We start from the raw sequence: 10,522 nt of genomic DNA, 5'->3' as shown, positions 1-10,522 counted from the left end.
GTGGCGACCGGCGACGCGCGCTCTGCCACGACTTGTCCTCCTGGCGAGGGGTTGAAGACAAACCTGCCCCTCGCTAGGTTGGGCTGGGCTGGCTCTAGTGGACTGGGCTGCTGGTGGGCTACCAAGTAAGGCCAGGTAAGTTCTACTCCTTTTATTTTTTTTTTCTGTTCTGTTTTCTATTTTGCAGGTTTGTTTTGAATTTGGTTTTGAAACCAATTCAATTTATTTTGCTTCTGACAATATTTTTAGGAGCTAAAAGAATTAAAACAATGCTCCACAAAATATTTCAGAATTATTGGACCTATATTTATTTAATAGTAGATATAAATCCAATTCAAATAATTATTGATTTAATTCAAATGCCCAAATTAAATGTTTCTGAGACACCAAAAATATTGGTTTGGATTTTGCCTCTTGCCAATATTTCCAGAGGATAGCAGGAACATTTTCTTGGACTTATTTGAAGCAATTTTTATCTTGATCATTTTTTTTAAAAGGATTCTGAGGCTTTTGGAAAATTCCCCAATTCAAATTTTCATTTGAATTTAAACATGATGCACACACCAGACAGCACCAGAAGCTAGGGATGTGACACTCTCTGCTACCATTGCATTCAGTTTCAACAATAGCTTTCAGATTCCACAGTAAATTTTAGTCTCGACAGTTAAGTTCAGAGTCAATAGTTTTTACCTCATCTGTTGTAGTCAGGTGGTTTTTGGTGATGTTAATTTTACATCCATTTTACATCATCTATTGGAGATGCTATTAGAATCCCACTTGAGATTGACGATGTCTGTCTTGAGCTGCTTCAGCCTTGACGTCTTACGGCTCACCGGAGCTGCTCCAACGACAGAACGATCCATCACAACAAAGCAGTGCCCTGGACGCTATCTACAGATTCCTCAGATCTTCCTCCACACCTCCGACAGCCACCTCTGCCTCAACTACTTCAGCGACCAACCCAATGATGTTGAGGTCGACACGGCTACGGCAAATAGGTTGTACACTTGTTGCATCACTTATTACTATACATTCACGTCGATCCATTAGGGCTATTTTGGTTCAACGGAAAAACATAGCAATAGGGAATTTTCCAATGGCACTCTACTATTCAATTATTCATGCATTTTGTTGAAAGGAATGAAGCAAAACATCCACTTGGACCTACTTTTCAAAATCCTATGCATGAAAACAAGACCAAGTGCATTAGTGCCAGAATAACATTCTTACTGTACACACTTTCATATGGCTTCACTTTATTTTGGCCATGGTTCTTTGCATTCCTATGCTCTTCCAATTCCTGTAAACCAAACACCCAAATTGACAGAAATCCTATGTTTACAAATGCTCTGTTTACCATGTGCATTTTCCTATCCTATTTCGGTGTTTTTCCTATCCCTGCGTTTTAAGAATCATGCAAGCCAAATGAGCTCTTACAGAATTACTTCAGTTACAAGTACGTGTCGAAGGGAACTTTGTGTGGTTTGTCCTGCTCCTGCCGCGACATCGTCCACCTCACCTGAGCTGCTCCATCGACAGAAGCATCCACCAAACCAGACATCACGACTCCTGACCGTCTTTCGCCGCCTCAGATCTTCTTCCCTACCGCCGGCACCCACCGCAACGACACCACCATCATCGACTCAGCAGATGATCCTGAGGAGTACACGGGTCCACAAGAGAGGTCACACTCTTTTGTTTCTGCTTATGTTATGCATTGCTTAAACTTACCTGCTACTTTATCATCCTGATCAGCTCTTGGACTCCCAAGTCAGGTCCAAATTAATGTTAAAACTTGAGTTCTAAATTAGTTGTGGGGCACATATCGAGGCATCAATGAATAGTCTGTCTGTATAATATATGATTCACCTAGGGTATGCCTATGTTGTTCATCTTGGGTGGGAAACAAATAGTAAAGCAATCATCATCTGTCTTTTTATTAATTTAAAGCAATCATCGGCCTGCTATCATTATTTTTGGATCCATCCACTGGTTGTTACCATCACTCTAAATTTCTGCATGCCCTCCTTACATAATCTCACCATATTTTTTCGTACGCATGTCAGATATTGTACACAGTCATGCTGAACATGTAGAGAAAAAGAGAAGAGTTTTGCGTGGCAATACAATGTCATGCAGACATGGCTCCATGGTGGGTTCAATGGCAAACCCTCCCCACCCCTCTCCAGATTGTAATCCAGAGGAAGATATCTGTTCTGAGGTGGATTCAGACGCCGCTGACCACTCCTATTTACCCCCAAGGTGTTTGCTCTACCTTGGCATGATGATGTTAGTCATATCATGCATATGTTGCCTTGCAGTGCCTACTTTTGACATCATATATGTCATCTGCTTAGTTTAGACATGTTCTGTAATGCCACCTGTTTAATTTCTATATCATATATGAGAATTATGCAGTCTCATGTCTTTTAGTCAGCCATAATATATGTGAAATGTGCAATGCCATCCTGTTTAACCAGGCATCATATATTTGAATGATATCTTGCCCATCCTTTTCTGCATTACATTTCCATTTGTCGACAATGTTTGTACATTAAACTACTCTTCCTGTGAATCAGCCATTTGGGTGGGAGATGGAAAAATCTGGAGTGAAAACAAGGCCTTCAGAGCAGACAGTGCTACCTGTCGAAGCAGGTCTCTTGTTGGGTCCTGATAGCTCCTCAGAGATGGATTCAGAGACATATGACCAGTCCTATTCCCCCACTGAGGTGTATGCTCTAACTTGGCACGGTTATACTGCTGATATCATGCATATGGTGTCTTGCATTGCATAGTTTAGACATCATATACACAATATTCAACACCATGTTCTTAGTTCAGACATCATATCGAATGCCCTCTGTTTGGCATATAAATCACATATGTGAATTAAATGATGCGATCCTGATTACTTAGATAACATGTAGGTGAATTATGTCATGCGATCCTGTTTAGTTATTCATCATATCTTTGAATTATGTTATGCTATGCTATCCAGTTTAGATAGACATCATATATGTGAAATTATGTCATTCTATCCGTTTTAGTTAAATAATATACATGTCAACTATTTCATGCCCTCTTTTTTCCACACTATCTATTGCATCTGTCTCTCATACAATGTTTGTACATTCAACTATGTTTCCTGTTTATCAGCCATTTGAATTGGAGCGGGTGATGCCAGTATCTAGCAGAATAAAAACACGGTCTTCAAATAAAATATTGCTACCTCTTGGTGGAGATACCACCCTGGTTGTACATGCACAAGAACCAGCCCTACCACACATAACCCAAACTCTCACACATTGTACCCCTACTGCGATGGACAGAGAACCAGCTTCACCTAATCTAACCCCAACCCCAGCCGATAGTAACCTAGTTCTTGTTGACACAGCACCATCTCCACCATAGAGCTCCCAAACAAGAGCAGTTAGTAAGACAGCTCCAGTGCCCAAAGGGCCAGTACTATCACGGCGAACCCCAACTCCACCAGTTAGTACGCCTATTCCTGTGGAGGAAGCACAACCAGCTAGTCGTAGTTTAGCATCTATCACATTTGATGTTGTTAAATTGTATGTGCGTATCTTCCCATCTTGGAAATATTATACTGAAGATGAAGGAAAATGCCAGTTGCAGGTGTTTGTCCAGGAGTTATGTGTAAGTAATGTTATTCATGGCAATTACTTTGCTTTGTCCCATACATCCTACCTCCATGATGGTTATAATACAGCTAATTTTCCCATTTTTCTCTATAGAGAAGGACTGATTTGGAAACTCAGGATGAGGTAACCTGTGCTAATACCTCTGCTATCTTCAAGAATGCTTGGTGGCAGTATCGGAATTACCTGAAGAAAACGTACTTCACTGGCAAAGAAACTCATCGAATTCCCTTACGTTCTCCTGAGACACATTTACTGGACGATGACTGGGAACGCCTTGTTCTGTACTGGTCCCGAACCAAGAATGTAGTAAGGTCTATGAGCTGATTTTCTATTTTTAAGTATTATATTCTTGCGTCTTACTGTACTCTGTTCATGTAGAACAAGTTCCTAAACCTGAAGAACAACTGTTCTAATTTAAGATTCCATTGCTATCATAGTTCAAAAAAGCGCTAGGCGTCAATTGTGCGTTTTGCCACCGCCTTGCGCTTTACTGACCAAAGCGCATGCTTATGCGTAGTTATGCACAGATTAAGTGTAGTTATGCGCAATGCGTTTTGTCAACACCTAGAGCCTAGGCGCGCTTAAGAGCTCGCTTAGGCGCGCCTTTTTTAACTATGATTGCTTTGCTCTTGTATCACTGTATTTACTGATACAAACTTATTTTTAAATTGAAGGATCCAATCGAAACTCCAATTGCACAGCAGGTATGTTCATGCATGTTTCTTTAATAGGTTTGATCTTATCAATAGCTCTTTTGATTTCAATTTCAATTGTGTATACAGTTGACTTTCATATCATGGACATTACTAGCATCACAACAGAGCCAATAGTGTTGTTGTACATGTAGACCCGTGGTACCCATCTGAAATCTTGTTGTGCTGTGTAGTTTCCCACGCTTTGTATTCTTTCACTACTTCTTTGTCTTGAACTGATATGATTTGAACCGTGTCTCTATTTTGATTTGGCAAGACAATGCAGTGACCATAGGACATAGATATATGTTTGTTTGATGCTTTTATTATGTACTAGTACTTGGCAATAGAAGACTTGGTAGTTTAATCCTGTCCACCTTACTAATGAACTGGTTCACCGAAATGAGTTTCATATACTAGTACATGCTAAACTTGTTATGTGTCTGCTTGTTTCTTCTTTTAGAATGCTGACAAAATATTGGGGAAGAGTGCCTTATTAAGCAATGGTAAAGGAAGTAATGCAGATGAGGTTCATGATAGTGACACATCCTTGTTGGTCTCCAACAAAGCTGATAAAACAGCTAAGGAAGACTATCTTGAAGACAGCAAGACAACCCCAAAGTCCTGTCTTGGTTTAGTGTTCGAGTTACTGGCCACTACCGCTTGCACAAGCTATTCAAACTCACTGTCTGAATCAGTTCAGTTTCTTGAGTCTCAACTACAAGCTGAAAGACATCGATCAGTTGTGCTGCGACAAGAAGCGGAAGGACTGTGGAAGTCCCTGGAGCATTCAGATGCATACTTTCTGGTGCAACAACAAGCGTTAGAGGATTTTAGCACCAAATAGGACAAAGCTAATCAGCTTGCTAAGCTTATTGCCAGCATGGTGGATACCCAGGATAACGTTTCTTGAGCTCTTCTAAAGTTGTTTCAGTTATGCTCTTGTTTTGCTGCCGCGTTTATTTGCACTGGTGGCCAATTTTGACGGCCAATGTATGTAATATGCTGCTTTGTTCCCTATATTTGCACTGGTGGCGAACTTTGATGCCCAGTGGATGTAATATATGTAATAGCGGTAATAAGCTAGCGTTAATTGCTTGCTTATTTATTTCCTTATTGTCTTGTTTAGTTGTTTGCTTGTAGTCACTGCAGTTCTTTTTCTGTGTTTTTCTAGTGGCCACAATAGCCTATTTTTGGTAACTAGGCCAAAATAATCATGGCAACACACGGACGATTGTAACCATGGGCCTCCTGCAGGTCATATGATCCATGGGCCTTCTTCCGGCCGTAGGATCCATTGGCCTTCTATACGGGCCGTAGGATCCATTGGCCTTCTATACGGGCCTTAGGGTCCATGGGCCTTCTACGGGCAGTAGGGTCCATGGGCCTTCTACGGGACGTATGACCCATGGGCCTTATACGGGCCGTAGATCCATGGGCCTCATACGGGCCGCAGATCCATGGGCCTTCTATGGGGCGTATCATCATTTCGCCAATCATGGGCCGTACAATTCGTGGACCATAACAGGCCGTTAATAGACCGTATTTGATAACTCTATGAAAATAGCCCAACGGTTTTTTTTGACATGAAAATGTCCCAACGTATTAACGGTCCACAAATGGGCCGACTGTAACAACGGGCTGAATTTGGCCCACAAGCAGAAAATGACAGTAACTGGCCGTATGTAACCGAAAGCTGCAAATGAGCCCAAGAATCAATGGGCCCTGAGAAGGCCGAAAGATAACTTGGGCTGGAAACGGCCCAATAGAATAACAAACCGTTAATGGGTATAAAGTGATACACTGTTCATTACGGGCCAGTTTCACCACGGGCCGTTAATGGGCCAAGAGTTACAAAGGGCCTCATATGGGCCAAAAGAAGTCATGGGCCACACATGGGTCGGAAGTTAAAACGGGCTAGAATCATATTGGACGGCCCAGATGATGCTACTAGGCCTAATTCGGATAGGGCGTAACGGGCCCTGGGTTAGCGGGCTGTAAATGGGCTATATGTGAACAAGCAGTTAACAGGCTTTCCATGGGCCGGCCCGCCACCTTTTGACCAAGTCAAACGGGCCGGCCTTTTCACAGGAATGGGCCTCTGTTGGGCCGTGCCACGTGTCGACGTATCATAGGCGCCTTCGGTCCAATGAGCGGATGAAATCTGTCCCAACGGTGAGCCGACACGTGTTACCTCCGGCCAATGATGATTTTACACGTGGAAAATCCCCATTGGTCGGGGCTGTTAACTGGTTATCGGATCCAAAACCCGGCCCGATAGCTTAACGGCGTTCCGTTACGGTGGATGCCACGTGTCGGTCACCATTGACGAAAGCACTTATGTGACGCGCGATTTATCGTCATGGAAGTGGACACTTCCGTGATGATAATTTTGGTAATGTCATGGAACACTTCTACGACAGCACATGTATGACTATCTTGATTCTGTCATAAAATTGTCATGGATGTACATGCATGACAAAAAACGTGACCTACTGTGACAAACACGTATCATCACGGAAGTGTATTTTTTTTGTAGTGGTGTCGGTGTCAAAACCGGCGGATCTCGGGTAGGGGTCCCGAACTGTGCGTCTAAGGCTAATGGTAACAGGAGGCGGGGGACACAATGTTTACCCAGGTTTGGGCCCTCTCGACGGAGGTAATACCCTACTTCCAGCTTGATTGATCTTGATGATGAGTATTACAAGAGTGGATCTACCACGAGATCATAGAGGCTAAACCCTAGAAGCTAGCCTATGATTATGATTGTTGTTGTCCTACGGACTAAACCCTCTGGTTTATATAGACATTGGAGGGGGCTAGGGCTACACAGAGTCGGTTACAGAGAAGGAGATCTACATATCCGAATTGCCAATCTTTCCTTCCACGCAAAGGAGAGTCCCACCCGAACACGGGACGAAGTCTTCAATCTTGTATCTTCATAGTCCAATAGTCCGGGCAAAGTATATAGTCTGGCTCTCCGAGGACCCCCTAATCCAGGACTCCCTCAGTAGCCCCCGAACTAGGTTTCAATGATGATGAGTCCGGCGCGCAGATTGTCTTCGGCATTGCAAGGCGGGTTCTTCTCCAAAATCCCCGAGTACCTGTTGTAACGACCAGTGTTCGGCTTCCCATTAATGCTGCACCCCTCGGCTTCTACACCCTAATAATGGCAGTCTCCATGTGTCGAGTGAATGCGAGAAGTCGGAGCATTTTTACATTTTCCACCCTGACCATGTCAGTAAATCATCTATTAAAGAGCCGGGGATCCTCAGATCCAAATCACAACATCTTGCACCAGCGAGTATCCATCAGAGCGCACCTAGAAAAAGCCATTCCATCATGGCCGCCCGCTGCAGCTCCTCCTCTCGCTCCTGCAGTGCTAAGCCAGGTGATTGGGAGAAGTGTTCTGTCCCCCACGGTCGATTGGTGGAGTTGCAGACCCAGGGGTTTCGCTCGTCTGCATATATGGTCCCCGTCCGAGCCGGACTAGCCACTTAAAATGGCGGGGAGCAAGCGGAGAGTTTTTCCAACCCATCCAGGGGGAGCGGGTATGCCTTGTCCCTTACTTGCCGAGGGGACTCGGATTTCCAATCCATCCGTTCCTCCGTGGGCTCCTGGAGTACTACGGCCTCCAGCTGCATAACTTAACTCATGCCTCCATACTACACATCGCAGGCTATGTTGCCTTCTGCGAGCTATTTCTGGGCTGCGAAGCTCATTTCGAGCTATGGAAGAGGCTATTCTGCCTCCTCCCTCGCACTCAGGAGGGGTCAATATATCAAGTGGGCAGAGCCGAAATATGGCGTATCGCCGGGACCGGATACATGGCCGGTACCCCGAAGAAGACATCCGAAGACTGGCCTTTGGAGTGGTTTTATATGGAGGATGTCCCCCTTCCGGACCCTATTTGGATGGGCCTTCGTGAGTTTGCTAATGCCCCGCTGAAGAAACGCCACAGCTGGCACCCCCGGAGCCCCCAGGAGGAAGATAACAGAGAGGTCCTTTACCTAATGAGCAGGATAAAAACACTGGCCAAATCAGGACTGACAATAATCGAGGTTATGTCAATATGTATAATGAGGAGGGTGCATCCACTTCAATATCAGGGGAAACCCATGTGGCACTTCAATGGAGAAGACGATGCCACCTGCTGCGGTCGTAAAGGTCTGGACTCCGCCACCGCTCTGGCGAAAATACTATCCAATTTGTACAAAGGAGAAGAAGAGGAGTTCCTCTGTATTAAGCCACGAGATGGATTTTCCATGTACAACCCCCCAAGCAGGGTGAGCTTCTATCTTTTACTCAATTCCATTCATTCCCGCATTCTTCATCACAAACATTTACCTTGCCAATTCATAGTAGGAACTGTGAAAAGCAATGAGGGAGGTCCACAACCCGTCTCCACAGCCAGAGGACCCTGACCGGGCCCTCGACCACTGACTCGAAGAAGATCCGGACGTATTTGTGGAGTTCGTCGATAGGAAGTTCTACCAGTTAAGCGTGACGGTGCCTTGGTGGCCATCATAGCTGATTATCCTGGCCTACTCCCTGCATCACATGTAAGTAAAACCGGAGTCCCAACTTCCGAGAAGGATCCCTTCTTTGCGCTTTACCCACCGCACATGTATTGCAGGGAAGGCCATCGGGGCGCCATGCCGAACCCGCGGTGGCTCGCCAACAAGGGGCACCAAAGCCGGGTAGGCTCAAAAGGAAGGCGGATCTTGGGTAGGGGGCCCGAACTGTGCGTCTAGGCGGATGGTAACAGGAGACAAGGGACACGATGTTTTTACCCAGGTTCAGGCCCTCTCGATGGAGGTAAAACCCTACTCCTCTTGATTAATATTGATGATATGGGTAGTACAAGAGTAGATCTACCACGAGATCAGAGAGGCTAAACCCTAGAAGCTAGCCTATGGTATGATTGTTGTTCGTCCTATGGACTAAAACTCTCCGGTTTATATAGACACCGGAGAGGGCTAGGGTTACACAGAGTCGGTTACAATGGGAGGAGATCTTCATATCGTATCGCCAAGCTTGCCTTCCACGCCAAGGAAAGTCCCATCCGGACACGGGATGGAGTCTTCAATCTTGTATCTTCATAGTCCGGGAGTCCGGCCAAAGGTCTTAGTCCGGCCATCCAGACACCCCCTAATCCGGGACTCCCTTAGTAGCCCCTGAACCATGCTTCAATGACGACAAGTCCGGCGTGCAAGTTGTCTTCGGCATTGCAAGGCGGGTTCCTCCTCTGAATATTCCATAGAAGATATTGAACACCAGGGTAGTGTCCGGCTCTGCAAAATAAGTTCCACATGCCACCATAGAGAGAATAACATTTGCACCAATCTAATCTGCTGACGTATTCCGTTGCGTGGCATCACGCCACGGCCAGGCTTTTATTCACTTTACTGTTCCACCTCAGCGCGTTTAGCGAGGCAGTTTCCTTGACACGTCTTGTCAAAGCAGAGATCGTGTCCCCTTATTCTGGGATTCTCATCAATACGGGTGTGGGTAACCCAACCGTGACTTAGGTATGACTCCCTAATTGAAAGCGAGTCTCAAACGGTTACGGGGAGGGCTCTTGGTATTCACCTCCTTTATAAAGGAACCAAGACCCGGCTCCCTTCTTCTCAAACCAATCAAATCCGCCCCTCGATTCGAGTTCCAACACCCAAAGCTCTAGTTTTAGGCGCTTTGAACTTTTGACGATGTCCGGCTCCGACCTTCAATGCCGGTGGATGCCTTCCTCCATCACGGAAGAAGATGTGCGAAAGCTGAGAGATGCCAGGTATCTAACCGGTGAAATCTCGCATAGACTGCCTGCTCGAGGGCAAGCTATTCCCGCTCCCCAGCCCGGTGAAAGCGTGGTGTTCGCATCTCACTTCCTTCGGGGGCTAGGCTTCCCGATCGATCCCTTCATGAGGGGGCTTATGTTTTACTACGGGCTGGAGTTCCACGACCTAGCTCCGGAGTCCATCCTCCAGATCTCATCATTCATTGTCGTGTGCGAGGCCTTCCTCCATATCACTCCTCACTTCGGATTGTGGCTAAAAACCTTCAAAGTGGAACCGAAAATGATCGAGGGGCAGCACGCTGAGTGCGGAGGAGCTATAATAAGCAAGATGGATGACGCTCCATGGCCCGAAGGCTCTTTTCAAGAGGAGCTCG

Source organism: Triticum dicoccoides, chromosome 4B (genome assembly GCF_002162155.2).
Source record: "Triticum dicoccoides isolate Atlit2015 ecotype Zavitan chromosome 4B, WEW_v2.0, whole genome shotgun sequence".
NCBI lineage: Eukaryota > Viridiplantae > Streptophyta > Magnoliopsida > Poales > Poaceae > Triticum > Triticum dicoccoides.
This window is presented reverse-complemented; position numbering follows the sequence as displayed.